This window comes from Mobula hypostoma, chromosome 2, assembly GCF_963921235.1.
Source record: "Mobula hypostoma chromosome 2, sMobHyp1.1, whole genome shotgun sequence".
NCBI classification, from domain to species: Eukaryota; Metazoa; Chordata; class Chondrichthyes; order Myliobatiformes; family Myliobatidae; genus Mobula; species Mobula hypostoma.
In genome coordinates, this window is record NC_086098.1 from 163,583,795 (window position 1) to 163,599,529 (window position 15,735).

Sequence of the window (15,735 nt, forward strand, 5' to 3'; positions counted from 1 at the left end):
TTGAGGCACAGAGGTAATGTACATATGGAACTGCCCAGTTAAATTTCCAGTGTGACGAAAGATGACTTAGAAATGGTCTCTGTAGCAATTTACTTTAGGGGAGTGTTGTGTATGCAGCCTGGTTACACAACAGTGTTATTAATAAAAACGCTGGAGTTGGGAGCTAAGGTTCATGGTTCTTTACTGGCAGAAACTGAACTCGGCACACACGTACAGATCAATACGCGCCTAATAGCGTATGCTTAATATGCGCCTAATAGCGTATTCAATGATGTGTTACTAAAACATAAAGTAGTCCCTTATTCTAATGTAGGCTATACGGTACACTCCCCCCCCTTTTTATTTTAATAGTGTATCAACTTTTTTTTTCTGGGGCACTATGCTAAACAAATATATTTACCGTTAACATACAAATACCTACCATTTGTTTACTTAGTAACTTAATAATACCAAATTATGACAAAGTAATGTAATAATATCAAATTATAACAAGCCTTTTCTTTACTTTTGGTCTAAGACCCATTTATAACTCAAGTCTCTGGGCGGGGGGTTTTCTCTAGCTTGCCTGGCACTGAAGCAAATAGGTCTTCACTCTATTGTCTGGAATAAATTAAACAATCCACAAATTGGCAGGTTCCAGCCATAAAGAGTAGTCACCTCCATCTTGCAAAGATGACAAAAATGAAATCCGTGAAAAGATGAATGTTATTCTTAAAAATATGTACAATCATCAAAACTGAGATGGCATTGGAAAGTGTCTTTAAATAGTGTGTTCTTCAGTCTGTCAATAAACTTGTTTGTTTTAATACCGATTTCAATATAAAAGTCATGAAAAGTTGACCTCTGAGCATAGGGAGTTAAGAAGATGTGTGCCTCCAACTTGCTAAGAGTTCTAGGCAGCAGATCGCCTCCATATAATGAAGACTCCTCTATGCAGCTGTCCTAGATATATATGCATCTTTGTGCTATCACTTGTCTTCCTTACCCATATCTCATTTGTTCCAACTGATCTAATTACACAGCCAATCTTCGTATTCTCTTTAGATTCCAAATAGACAGCCTGACCTTTATGATACCATCTCTTATCGTAATATAACTTCCCATCTTCTATTCGTGCTTCAAATCTTTGTGCTGGTGATTCAGCAGGAGTGCTGGGAAGATGCTTAGGAGAAGATGGAGATGCTGCTCTTTTCGGAAATTTAAGCTTATTGAGAATTTGCAGATCTTCCATTATCTGTTCATCTGTTAACAGGTAATTTAACAATCATCTGTCCAGCTCTTGGCTCCATCCCTCCCCCTCCTGTCTTCTCCTATCATTTTGGATCTCCCCCTCCCCCTCCCACTTTCAAATCTCTTACTTACTCTTCCTTCAGTTAGTCCTGACAAAGGGTCTCGGCCTGAAACGTCGACTGTACCTCTTCCTAGAGATGCTGCCTGGCCTGCTGCGTTCACCAGCAACTTTGATGTATGTTGCTTGAATTTCCAGCATCTGCAGAATTCCTGTTGTTAACTGCACAGGTGCAGGTTTTCTTCTTTTGTCTGTAATTGGAGCAGGGTCATTGGGTCTCCTCCTTAGTTTCCTAGTCATTATTGGCTTTACCTCCATGGAATCTCCTGTGAGTTCCATTGTTAGCCTCTCATTCTCAATCATCTGTTTCTTCTAACACAATCCTTTTATCTTCAAATTCCTTCACTGTTGCTTTCTTCTCTTTAATATAATTCCTTTCCACTTGTTCTGTCTCCAGTTGCAGAAAAAGCTCTGCATTTTGTGTTCTTTCCTTGTATTGTTATTCTAGTTTCTTCATCCTTTTCTGATACTCGTGCAAAGTGCCTTCCTGTAACTGCTGTAGCTGTCTTTTGAGAGATGTCAATTTCTCCTGGTACGTCTGCTCTGCTCTTTTACTTCCAGGTAGTCTTCATCATCCTGCTTATTGGCAATATCTGTTTCACTTGCATCCTCTGTATCTTCATCCGAGTCGCGGCCAGAGATACTGCGTTCGTCCTCATCGTTGACGCTGTCTAGCTCCTCCTCCTCATTCTAATAGTCGGCAATGGGTGAGAGGAGAGCTGCGGACATCTTCCCCGCTGAGCTGCCGTCCTTTGTTGACACATCTAGTGCCTTGATGGTGTGCCAATCCAACTGGATTTTCCTGAGCCATTCACGACCTAGTGGTGAATGGTGGTCCTCCATTTTTCAGTACATAGAGGTTCAGCTGCTGTGTTTTGTCTCCATAGGTCACTGCCTCTTTAATTTTACCTTTGGGATGCACTTTCTATCCTTAGCAGTAATTTAATTCGTTTCAGAGGTATGTGAGAAAACAGTCGTTTGTAGTTGTGTACAGAGATCACTGTAAAAGCTGAGCCTATTTTCAGTCTCATGTCTGCCACTTGTGGAGTGATCCTTATTACTCTTCGATCATCTGTCTCTTTCACGCTGTGAAGTTGCAGACAAGACAATTCACTTCCGTCTGAGTCATTTTCATCAGAACTGCTTTCTTCCATTTTGTGTACATTATTGTGTTTTCCTTTCTGGGGTTGCTTGTTTCTCTGTATTTTGTCCTTTTTCTGTTGTTTACTAGCTTTGCATACTTTACCAGTGTGGCCCCATTTGCCACAGTTTCTGCATTCTTTGTCTTTAAACCAACAGTCATCAGGTCATGTGACATGTTCCCACAACATTTCTTTCCTTCATTTCTGTTCAGTGACATTTTATTCGTAGCATATTCCAGAGATTTTTGTTGTATTTCTGAAGTACCCCGTGCTGCTGATTCCATTGATATTGCAATTTTCAGCGCCTTCTCTAATGTAAGGTCTTTTTCACCCAGGAGTTTTGGTCACAGTGCTTGCTACACACTAACCTGTCCCTCAATGCGTCCGATAGACCAGCTCCAAGTTGACGATGTTGTGATAATTTGCACAATTCAGCACAATATTCAGAAATGCTTTCATTTTTGCTCTGATTCCGTTTGTGAAATTTAAATCTTTCAGCAATGACCAATGGTTTGAGGTTTAAGTGCAGTTGGAGAGTGTCTACTATTTGCTTGAATGTTTTGTCAGCTGGCTTTTCGGGGTTAACAAGCTCTGTAGTAGCCCGTACATTTTTGCTCCCATAATACTGAGTAAGATGCTGGCTTTCTTTTCATCATTAACACCGTTAGCTTCACAATATAACTCCACTCTCTCAATGTAAGTTGCCCAGTCTTCAATGCCACTATCAAATGCTGTAATGGTTCCAATCATTGCCATCTTTGTTATGTTAATTTATCCCCATTTTCTCCTTGTTTTCTTTTTTACTCACGTGTCCTTTTTGCGAGCGCCACGAGCGCACTCCATCTAGATGTGTGTCGCTCCTTTTTATCTCCCTTCTGGGGCAGGCAGACCCTCAGCCCCTGGGGGTCAGTGCCGGCTGTGGTCTTGGCTGGATGTGCTGCAGCTCCGACTATGCCTCTTGGTCTCCTGATGTTCCCGACCCCAGCTGTGCTCCCGCTTCCTTTCAGACTTGTGGCCTCGCTCTGCCTCCTTCTCCCGCTCCTTGGCTCGTTCCTTGCGCTCTTCTTCCAAGTGTTGTTATCAATTAAAACACAGCATTCCGATACAATGTAGGTTCATTAACCTTGTTGCCAATTTGAAGTCCTGACGAAGGGTCTCGGCCTGAAACATCAACTGTACCTCTTCCTACAGATGCTGCTTGGCCTGCTGCGTTCACCAGCAACTTTGATGTGTGTTGCTTGAATTTCCAGCATCTGCAGAATTCCTGTGGTTGTGTAGGTGGCCTGGTTACACAACAATGTTATTAATAAAAATGCTGGAGACGGGAGCTAAAGGTCATGGTTCTTTACTGGCAGAAATTGAACTCAGCACACACATACAGATCAATACGTGCCTAATAGCGCATTCAGGATAATATAGTAGTCCCTTATTATACTGTAGGCCATACGGTATAGGGAGAAATAAACATTTCCTACGTGATTATCCTGAAAAAGCATGATGCATTGAATTTCTAGGCAAGCATATTCTGTCTACTTAGACCAGCGGTCCCCAACCACCGGGCTGTGGACTGGTACCGGGCCGCAAAGTATGTGCTACCAGGCTGCAAGGAAACAATATGATTTGGCGGTATGATGAGTAAAAAAAAATGTCACTTGAAAGTTTCTTTAGAAGAGGTGGTAGGGGATATAAAAGGCCTAATGATGATGATAACGCAGAGACAGCTGAGACTACAAAAAAAACAAAGCTTCTTTCAACAGAAAATACGACGAGTCGTACGTAAAATATGGCTTTATTGCGACCGGTGACTCGCACGCTCCAAGCCCCCTGTGTGTGATATGTGGAGACAAGCTGTCTAATGAGACAATGAAGCCCTCAAAACTGCTTCAGAACCTTGAGCCCAAGCACTCTGCACTTAAAGACAAACCCCTTCAGTTTTTTGAGTTGAAAAAACGTGAGGAAGCGGGACAGAAGCAAGTGCTAAGAGTCACCACCTCCACAAATGCTGCTGCTCTGAGAGTGTCGTACTTAGTGGCTAGCTGTATTGCTAAGGCTAAGAAACGTCTGTTTGAGCAGCTTTGCGAGGAATTGGATGCAGAGCACAAATGCTTCTCTTACACACTGAAGTCAGGTGGCTATCAAGGGGGAGAGCCCTGGCTAGGAGTTTTGAGATAAGAGAGCAGCTACAGAGATTTCTTTCAGGAAAAAAGTCACCACTGGCTGCACACCTCAGTGACGAGGAGTGAATAGCAAAACTGGCTTATCCGTGTGACATCTTCAACCTGCTCAATGAACTCAATTTGTCACTTCAGGGGAGAATGACAACTGTCTTCAGGTTGGCAGATAAAGTGTCTGCTTTCAAAGCCAGACTGGAACTGTGGGGATGGCGAGTGGACAGGGGCATATTTGACATGTTCCCAACATTAGCTGGGATTTTGGGGGAGACTGAGGCTGCACCGTCTTTCTCACAGCTGGTGGGCGATCACCTATCTTCATTGTTGACAGAATGCGAGCGTTACTTCCTAACTGCAAATGATCCAAGACGTGCAAAGGAATGGGTCCGTGATCCATTTGTGAATGTCCCCGGTGAATCATCCATGTCAGCGCAGGAAGAAGATCAACTCCGCGAGCTTGCAAATGATGGCGGGCTGAAAAGTATGTTTGACATAACATGTCTGCCGGCATTCTGGATCAAAGTCAAGGCTGAATATCCTGAGATAGCCACGAAAGCACTGAAAACGCTGCTTCCATTTCCAACCTCATATCTCTGCGAAGCAGGATTTTCTGCAATGAATGCAACGAAAAGTAAATTGCGGAATATAAGGAACCCTCTTCGAGTATCGCTGTCTCTCATCACCCCTTGATGGCACCGTCTCGTTGCAGGGATACAAGCCCAGGCCACCCACTGATTGAGTGATATTGGTGTGTTGCAATGATTTTATATGTTCATACGGGGAAAATATGTGCTGTGTGTTTAATATCCAAACGTTATTTAAAATGCTATAATGTTATTGACTTATAAGTGTCTTATAATTGACATATCACTGTATTCCTGCGAGGAAAATATGCGCTGTGTTTAATATTAATTTCATTAGATAAACCCTTTTAGAAATGAAATTCAGTATATTAGCCACGTATAAGTGACTTATAGTTGACTTATCACTTATATTCCGGTCGTGATTAACACCCCGCCCCCCCTACCGTCGGCTGGTCTGCAAGATTATTGTCAATATTAAACCAGTCCATGGTGCAAAAATGGTTGGGGACCCCTAACTTAGACCATAAGACATAGGGGCAGAATTAGTCCGTTCAGCCCATTGAGTCTGCTCCGCCATTTCATCATGGCTGATCCTGGATCCCACACAACCCCACACACCTGCCTTCTCACCATATCCTTTGATACCCTGGCCGATCTGGAAACGGTCAACTTCTGCCTTAAATATACGCATGGTCTTGGTCTTGTTACGAGAATACACATAAAATTAAGATGTTTGCTGGCCTGGGCTAGCATCAGTGGCATCAGCAGTTGGTCTGCCACCTGCCCTCAGGGGAAGGAGAGATAAGGAACAATGGAGCAGCGTCTGGAGATGTGTAATGAAGGGATGTGGGAGAGAGAGCTGTCTGGAGCGGCTCCCCCCTTTGAACCCTGAACTGTTTGAAGTGATGGACAGGCGATACCCCAGCAGGGGGATAAAAAGGGACAGGTTCGCTAAGACAGACACACACGCCACCCGAGGTAACGAGACCCTGGAAGCGGTGCGCCTCTCACGAGTGGGTGAGAAGCATCAGACAACGACAAGGGTGGAAAGGTACGATCAGCGGGAACCCGGTGTGTGTCCGCCCTTGCCTGGGTGCCGGGTTCACTGCAGAGGATCGACCGCATCTGGAGGAGGGGTCACAGTCGGTGACCTCAGGTGACATCACCAAGGACCCGCCCAAAAGTTGCTTGTGAGCCATCCCGCTGGTCTGTGAGTGAAGCCGTTCTGAATGATCAGTTGTTCCTGTTCTCTCTGTCTCTCTTCCCCCACCTTGTCCATCGCCATGGCAACGATTACTGCGAACTGAACTACTAACTGGACTGAACTTTGAGTCATTTTGAAATTGGTCATTTACCCCTAGACAATGATAGAGCTTGATTGATGCTGTTATCTTAATTCTGTGCACATGTGCGTTTATCATCGCTGAACTGTTGCATTTATTATCCTTTCGATTAATGTGTTGCTTGTTTCTTTAATAAAACTTTCTTAGTTCTAGTACTCCAGACTCCAACTGAGTGATCCATTTCTGCTGGTTTGGCAACCCAGTTACGGGGTACGTAACAGTCTACACCGGAGCAGAACATTCCACGGATTTACTACTCCCTAGACTAAAAAAAATCCTCCTTACCTCTAAACTAAAGGATCACCCCTCAATTTTGAGGCTCTGTCCTAGTTCTGGATACCCCCACCAGAGGGGACATCTTCTCTACACCTACCCTATGTAGTCCTTTCAAAATTTGGTAGGTTTCTATGAGATCCCCCTGCATTTTTCTAATTTCCAGTGAGTACAGGCCCAAAGCTGCCAAACTCTCCTCATATGCTAGCTCCTTCATTTCAGGAATCATCCTCGTGAACCTCCTCTGGACTCTCTCCAATGACAGCACATCCTTTCTGAGATATTCCAAAACTGTTGACAGTACTCCAAGTGTGGCCTGAATAATGTCTTATAAAGGCTCAGCATTATACCTTTGCTTTCTATTCCCCTTAAAATAATTGCCAACATTGAATTTGCCTTCTCTACCACAGACTTAACCTGTAAATTAACCTTATGGGAGTCTTGCATAAGGACTCCCAAGTCCCTCTGCACCTCTGATGTTTGAACCTTCTCCCCATTTAGATAATAGTCCGCACTATTGCTCCTTTTACCAAAATGCATCATCATACATTTCCCAACACTGTATTCCATCAGCCACTTTTTCCCCCATTCTTCCAATTTGTCTAAGTCCTACTGCAATCGCATTGCTTCCTCAGCACTACCTACCATTCCACCTTCGTATCATCCACAGTCTTTGCCACAAAGCCATCAATTCCATTATCCAAATCATTGACAAACAATATGAAAAGTAGCAGTCCCAATACTGACCCCTGAGAAACACCACTAGTCACTGGCAGCCAACCAGAAAACCCCTTTTATCCCACTCGCTGCCTCCTGTCTGTCAGCCATTCCGCTATCCATGCCAGTATCTTTCCTGTAACTCCATAGGATTTTATCTTTTTAAGTAGCCTCTCGTGTGGCACCTTATCAAATGCCTTCTGAAAATCCAAGTAAATGACATCTAATGCCTCTCCTTTTCCATCATGCTTGTTACTTCCTCGAAGAACTCTAACAGATTTGTCAGGCAAGATTTCCCTTTACAGAAACCATGCTGTCTTTGACTTATTTTATCATTAGTCTCCAAGTACCTTGAAACCTCATCCTTAATAATAGACCCCAACACTTTCCCAACCACTGAGGTTAGGTTAACTGGCCTATAATTTCCTTTCTTTAGCCTTCCTCCCTTCTTGAAGAGCACAGTGACATGTGCAATTTTCCAGTGCTACGGGACCATGCCAGAATCAAGTCCTTCCTTACAATCATGTTACACCAATCATGTAGTTATAAACCTGCTGGCTCATATCAGAATCAAGTGATTCTTGCAAGATCATGAACAATGCATCCATTATCTCTTCAGCAACCTCCTTCAGGACTCTGAGAGTTAGTCCACCTGGTCCAGTCGACTTATCCACCTTAAAACCTTTGAGTTTGCCTAGCATGATTTCTTTTATTTCTGCTCTCTGATACTCACCGATCTCTAGCACACTGCTGATGTCTTCCACAGTGAAGCCAGATGCAAAGTAGCCATTCAGTTCATCTGCCATTTCTTTATCCCCCGATACGACCTCACCAGCATCATTGTCCAGTGGTCCAATATCAACTCTTACCTCCCTTTTACTCTTTCTATAACTGAAAAAAGCTTTTAGTATCCTGCTTTACATTGTTGGCTAGTTTACCCACATATTTCATCTTTTCCCTTCTTATAGCTTTTTTAGTTGCCTTTTGTTGCACTTTGAAAGTTTTCCAATCATCCTCACCTTTGCTACCTGTATGCCCTTTCCTTTGCTTTTATACAGTCTTTAACTTCTTTGTTAGCCACGGTTCCCTACCCCCGCCATTTGAGAACTTCTTCCTCTAGGACGTATCTGTCCTGTGCCTTGTGAACTATTCCCAGAATCTCTAGCCATCACTGCTCTGCTGAATTCCGAGATTACTACCCTTGAGGTCTTGCTTCTCAGCTTCCTTCCTAACTCCTTGTACTGTATTCTTTTTTTCAGGACCCCTCCCTTTTCAACCTATGTCATTGGTACCAATATGTACCACGACCTCTGGCTACCTACTTTCCCTTTTCAGGAAATTGTGGATGCGTCCAGAAACATCTCAAGGCCCTGGCACCTGGGAGGCAGTCTACCATCCGTGTTTCCTTTTTGCATCTATAGAATTGTTTATCTGTCCCCCTGACTATTGAGTCCCCTTTTACTGCTGCCATCCTCTTCAGTTCCCTACCCTTCTGAGCCACAGAGCCGGACTCAGTGCCAGAGGCATGGCCGCCTTTCACTTCCCCCAGGTACGTCCCCCCCCCCCACCCGAGTAGTACTCAAAATGGAGTATTTATTTTTGAGAGGGATGGCAACAGGGGTGTTCTCCACTATCTGACGTTCCCCCTTCCCACTCCAGACAGTCACCCATTTATCTGTCTCCTGTAGCCTTGGGACGACTGCCTCCCTGTAGCTCTTGTCTGTCTCTGCTTCACTTTCCCTAACAAGCTGAAAGTCATCGAGCTGCAGTGCCAATTTCCTAACACAGTCTCTAAGGAGCTGCAGCTTGATGCACCTGACGCAGATGTGGCCACTGGGGAGGCTGGGAGTCTCCTGGAAATCCCACTTTGACACCCAGACCAGAACACTGTCTCTGTAGAGCTGTTTGGGAGGGTTTAAACTAATTTGACAGGTGGATGGGAACCGGAGTGATAGGGTTGAGGAAGGGGAAAACAAAAATAAATCAAAGATAGCATTCAGCAGAGATCATAGAAAGAACAGGCAGGCGATGAGGCTTAATCACAGCCAGTGGCATGGTGCAGTTAAAACAGAAAACAACAAATACAGGACTGAAAGTGATATATTTGAATGCACGTAGCCTTAGAAATAAAATGGACGATCTTGAAATTCAGCTACAGATTGGCATATATGATGTTATGGCCATCTCTAAAACTTGGCTAAAGAATGGCTGCAATTGGGAGCTGAACGTCCAAGGATATACGGTGTATTGGAAAGATAGGTTAGTAGGGAGAGGGGCTGGTGTGGCTCTGTGAATAAGAAATAATAGTAAATCATTGGAAAGAGATGACATAGGATTGGAATGTGTAGAGTCTCTATGGGTTGAGTTAAGAAATGGCAAGGGTAAAAGGACCCTAATAGCAGTTTTATACAGGCCTCCAAACAGCAGCCGGGATGTGGATTACAAATTACAGCAGGAGATAGAAAAGGCATTTCAGAAAGGCAATGTGATGATAATCGTTGGGGATTTTAACATGAAAGTGGATTGGGAAAACCAGGTCAGTACTGGACCTCGAGAGAGAATTTGTAGAATGTCTAAGGGATGGCTTTTTAGAACAGCTTGTTTTTGAGCGCACTAGGGGATTGGCTGTGCTGTATTGGGTGTTGTGCAATGATCCCGAGGTGATAAGGGAGCTTAAGGTTAAGGAACCCTTAGGGAACAGTGATCACAATATGATCGAATTCACATTGAAATTTGAGAGGGAAAAAACAAAATCCATTGTGTCAGTATTTCAGTGGACGAAAGGAAATTACAATGGTATGAGAGGCAAGCAGACTGAAGTTGACTGGAAAGAGGCATTTACAGGAAGGACAGCAGAACAGCAATGGCTGGAGTTTCTGTGAAAAATGAGGGAAGTGCAAGAGAGATATATTCCAAATAAGAAGAAATTTTCAAGGGGAAGAAGAACACTACCATGGCTGACAAGTGAAGTCAGAGCCAAAGTAAAAGCAAAAGAGAGGGCATACAAGGAAGCCAGAGCTAGTGGGAAAATAGAGGATCGAGAAGCTTTTAAAAACTTGCAGAAAGAAACTAAGAAGGTCAGTAGGAAGGAAAAGATAAATTATGAAAGGAAATTGGCGATTAATATCAAAGAAGATACTAAAAGCTTTTTTAAGTATATAAAGGGTAAAAGAGAGTCGAGGGTGGATAGAGGACCAATACAAAATGACACTGGAGATATTGTAATGAGAGATGCGGTGATGACAGAGGAATTGAATGCGTATTTTGCATCAGTCTTCACAGTAGAAGATGTCTGCGTATGCCGGACATTCAAGAGTGTTACGGAAGTGAAGTTTGTGCAGTGAAAATTACGACTGAGAAGGTGCTCAGGAAGCTTAATGGTCTGAAGGTGGATAAGCCTCTTGGACCTGATGGAATGCACCCTCGGGTTCTGAAGGAAGTAGCTGGAGAGACTGTGGAGGCATTAACAATGATCTTTCAAGAATTGATAGATTCTGGTATTGTACCGGATGACTGGCAAATTGCAAATGTTACTCCACTATTTAAGAAGGGTGGGAGGCTACAGAAAGGTAATTGTAGACCTGTTAGCCTGACATCAATGGTTGGGAAGTTGTTGGAATCGATTGTTAGGGATGAGATTATGGAGTACATGGAGGCACATGATAGGCCAAAGCCAGCAGGGTTTCCTGAAAGGAAAATCCTGCCTGACAAACCTACTGCAATTCTTTGAGGAAGCTACAAGCAGGGTAGTCAAAGGAGATGCAGTAGACGTGGGGTATTTGGATTTTCAGAAGGCCTTTGAAAGGTGCTGCACATGGGGCTGCTTAGCAAGAAAAGAGCCTGTGGAATTACAGGGAAGTTACTAGCATGGGTGGAGCATTGGCTGGTTGGCAGAAAACAGAGAGTAGGAACAAAGGGATCCTATTCTTGTTGGCTGCAGATTAGCAGTGGAGTTCCACAGGAGTCGGTGTTGGGACTGCTGCTTTTTGCGATGTATGTCAATGATTTGGACTATAGGATTAATGGATTTGTGGCTAAGTTTGCTGATGATACAGTGATAGGTGGAAGAGCAGGTAGTGTTGAGGATGCAGAGAGCCTGCAGAGAGAGTTAGATAGTTTTGGGGAATGGGCAAAGAAGTGGCAAATTAAATACAATGTTGGAAAGTGTATGGTCATGAACTTTGGTGGAAGAAATAAACAGGCAGACTATTATTTAGATGAGGACAGAATTCAAAATGCAGAGATGCAAAGAGACTTGGGAATCCTTGTGCAAGATACCCTAAAGGTTAACCTCCAGGTTGAGTCAGTTGTGAAAAAGGCAAATGCAATGTTGCCATTCCTTTCTAGAGGTATAGAATATAGGAGCAGGGATGTGATGTTGAGTCTCTATAAGGCACTCGTGAGACCACACTTGGAGTACTGTGTGCAGTTTTGGGCTCCTTATTTTAGAAAGGATATACTGAGATTGTAGAGGGTTCAGAGAAGATTCAGAAGAATGATTCCAGGATTGAAAGGCTTACAGTATGAGAAACATCTGGCAGCTCAGGCTGTATTCCATGGAGTTCAGGAGAATGAGGGGGGATCTCATAGAAGCATTCTGAATATTAAAATGACTGAACAGATTAGATATGGTGAAGTTATTTCCCATGGTAGGGGATCCTAGGACAAGAGAGCACGACTTCAGGATTGAAGACGTCCATTTAGAGCTGAGATGCAGAGAAATTACTTTAGTCAGAGGGATCTGTGGAATTTGTTTCCGTGAGCGGCTGTGGAGGCCAAGTCATTGGATGTATTTACGGCAGAAATAGATAGGTTCTTGATTAGCCAGGGCATCAAGGGGTGTGGGGTGAAGGCAGGGGGTTGTGGATGACTGGAAGAATTGGATCAGCCCACGATTGAATGGCGGAGCAGACTCAATGGGCCAAATGGCCTACTTCTGCTCCTATATTTTATGGTCTTATGGTCTAACCCCTATTCCCTCAAAATTTAAATAATTAAGGAAGCAACTTACCTACTTATCTTGCCTCCACCTGTTCTCAATGAAGCCTTGTTGAGCCAAAGCCTTACTACTCTGACTCAGACCTCTCCAACAATGACTGTTCCCACAATGACTGCTCCGCTAGGTGATACCTCTCTTTTGTAGAATCTGGCTTTCCTGTCAGAAATCTTTGTTGGACCTGAGCGGGAATGCTCCTGTTGCGCCTGCACAGTACTCCAATCAGCTTATCTCAGTACATCAATGTAAAGTATGTTTTTCTGTTTATTTTCTCAACATTCTGCTTTTCAATGAATATACCTTTCCTCACTTATTCCTCATTTATTTTCCAGTAGAGAACTTGGACTAAATAGTTTGCAGAAAGAGATTTGGTTAAGTTTTGTGTGTAGACTCTATGATTATAAAAATAAATTCTGGTGGTGTGTTTTATTTTCTGTTCGATACATGCAATGTGGTTTGTGTAAGATGCTGCTCAGTCCACTCCTAGAGTAATGTGTACAGTTCTGGTCGCCACACTGTAGTAGGGATGTGATAACACTGGAGATGGTGTGGAAGAGATAAAGCAGGATATTGCTATAAGAAAGACTTTAATTATGAGTATTGGTTGGTCAGGCTAAAATTGTTTATTTTCTGAAACTAAGGAGAGCGGGAAGATTTACTTGTGGTTATTTAAGCAGAATGTATAAATTTGTCAGACTAGACCAGGTTGAACGGGGAGGAACTATTTCCCTCGGTAGAGATGTCAATATCTAAGGAAGTATACAACTAAGAAGAAGTTGAGGAACCTTATTTTAACCCAAATAGAATCATGGGTTGTAGTTCACCGGAAGTTGGTAGGAACAGAAACGATTAAGAGCCTACAGAGCAGCGGGTCAAAGCTAGGAAGTGTAGTTGTCACAGATGTGATGGGCAGAATGGCTTCCGTTGATGCATTAAATACAGTGATTTATTTTTATGTGTTTAGTGCTTGTCTAATTAAGGTCTGAAAAGTAAAAGTAGCTGTATCTTTGTTTCCTTTGATTAGTCCCTCATCTTCTAACTCTCATTACAATGCTGATGTTCAGTGGGACTTGCAATTTGTGTTTTGTTTTTACTGCATTAGCAGTTCGTGTGAAAAGCCTACCTTGTGTTTTAAAAAGACAACCAATTGAGACAGTTTTATTACATATTGGATGTAAACATCAAAGACTTCATTTTCTGTCTGATATCAATATATGCCATTAAGCAGTCTCATTAGAGAAATGACAGTGTTCACTTTCAGAAGTCTTCTTTCAAAAAGGGAACCTTATTGTTCAGCAATTTGCATAATTATGGAGTCTTTGAGACTTGTTCTGCTAATATAATATAATTGGTTTACTTTAATCTTCAATAATATTAGAATGAAAAGAGTAATATGCATTATTTCTTTTTCAGTAATGACAAGGACAACATATATTAATAAAGTGGAATATTTTTTGAAAAACCCTGTTTACTTTGTCCTGTTAATTTTTTAATTAGTTAAGATTTTCATTCATTTGACAAGTATTCACTATTTTCTGATAAAATACAATGGTTATTAGCTTAAATAGTCAAGGCTTAAAAGAATATGATCCTACCATATTCATTACATTACATTAGATTGGTGTGGATGTGCAAAAAGGTCAGCATGGACAGGGTAGGCTGAAGGACTACTCTCTCTGCTGTAGAACCCCATGACTCTGAACCATCTTTCTATGCTATAGAACCCTATGATTCTATGAACCTTGTTTTTGTGCTCTAGAATCCTGTGACTCTGAAAACCATCTTTCTATGCTCTAGAACCCAGCGATTCTATGAATCTTGTTGAAGTAGCACATGGTTCAGTGAGAAACATCCAATGGAAGATTAATACTCTGTGAAAAAATATGATTATATGATTAAGTTCTGGAGTAATTAATACCGGAATCAGGTTTATTATCATGATATATAGTTTGTGGTGAAATTTGTTGTTTTGAGGCAGCAGTACAGAGCAATACCTAAAAAATTACTATTCTACAATAAAAATAATGTGGTGTTGAGGAATAGAGAGTAGTGTTCATTGGTTCATGGACCATACAGAAATCTGACTACAGTAGAAGAGAAGTTGACCCTAAAATGTTGAGTGTATGTCTTCAGGCTCCCGTACCTCATTCCTGATGTTAGTAATGAGAAGAGGGCGTGTCCTGGATGGTGAGCTTTCTTAATGATGTGTGCCACCTTGTTGAGGCATCACTTTTTCAATATGTATTGCTTTCAATTTGTCCTGGGTATGACTCTAAACTGCAACCGGTGATGAGGCTCTGACTGGGGACTTTCAGAGCTTTGGGGAAAGTGGAGTTACCCCTTAGTCATTCATTGCTCCCAGGGCCGCTCTGACCCGGAATGGTAGCACATGCAAGGGTTCCTGCTCAGGATACGAGCGAAGGCCAAAGGCAGATCCGGCAGGTTCAGCAACTGAACTTATGACAGAGAAGGTGGATGAGCTAGGACCTCAAATGTCAACAGCTATAGTACAGGCGGATGAACATTTGGGAAGAGAAATAGCGAATTCTTCAGTTCGCCCAGCAGTAGACAATAGCAAACCACTGTTGCTAGATACTAGATTTCCTAGAATCTATTTGCTAAAAAAAACCATGGTCAAACTCACAAAATGTATCACACAACAACAGCATCAAGAGGATCTTCAAGACAATTCTGAAGATGCTTCACTCAATAGGGTTGAATTTGGTCAGCAGGGGATTCCCGACTGTCATCAAGCTACTGCTCGTAAAATTGAAGTAACACGAAAAAAAATTATTGCCACTTGGAATGTAAGAACCCTATACCAAGCAGGAAGATTGGACAATGTGATAAATCAAATGGAAAGACTAAAGATTAACATCATGGAAATTAGCGAAGTTCGTTGGATAGGTGCTGGAACATGTCAGAATAGAAATAAAAAACGCTAATTTATGCTTGTGGAACATCCCATACAAATGGAGTAGGAATTCTTAGAGGAAAACATGGGAAAAAGGTGTTTTAGGACATTGGGCAATATCAGAAAGAGTGTTCCTTGTTAGATTCAGAGGACAACCATTTGATTTAGCAATTATACAGGCGTATGCACCAACAACAGATGGAACAAATGAGGATATAGATAAATTCTATGAAGAGAAGAGAAACAA

The 15,735-nt window shown here is 42.4% G+C and overlaps 1 pseudogene; it reads right to left on the reverse strand.

Annotated features, from left to right (window-relative positions):
• Window positions 1–811: 811 nt before the first annotated feature.
• LOC134357703 (sin3 histone deacetylase corepressor complex component SDS3-like) lies at window positions 812–2,077 on the reverse strand (annotated as a pseudogene).
• Between the last annotated feature and the right edge of the window lie 13,658 nt (window positions 2,078–15,735).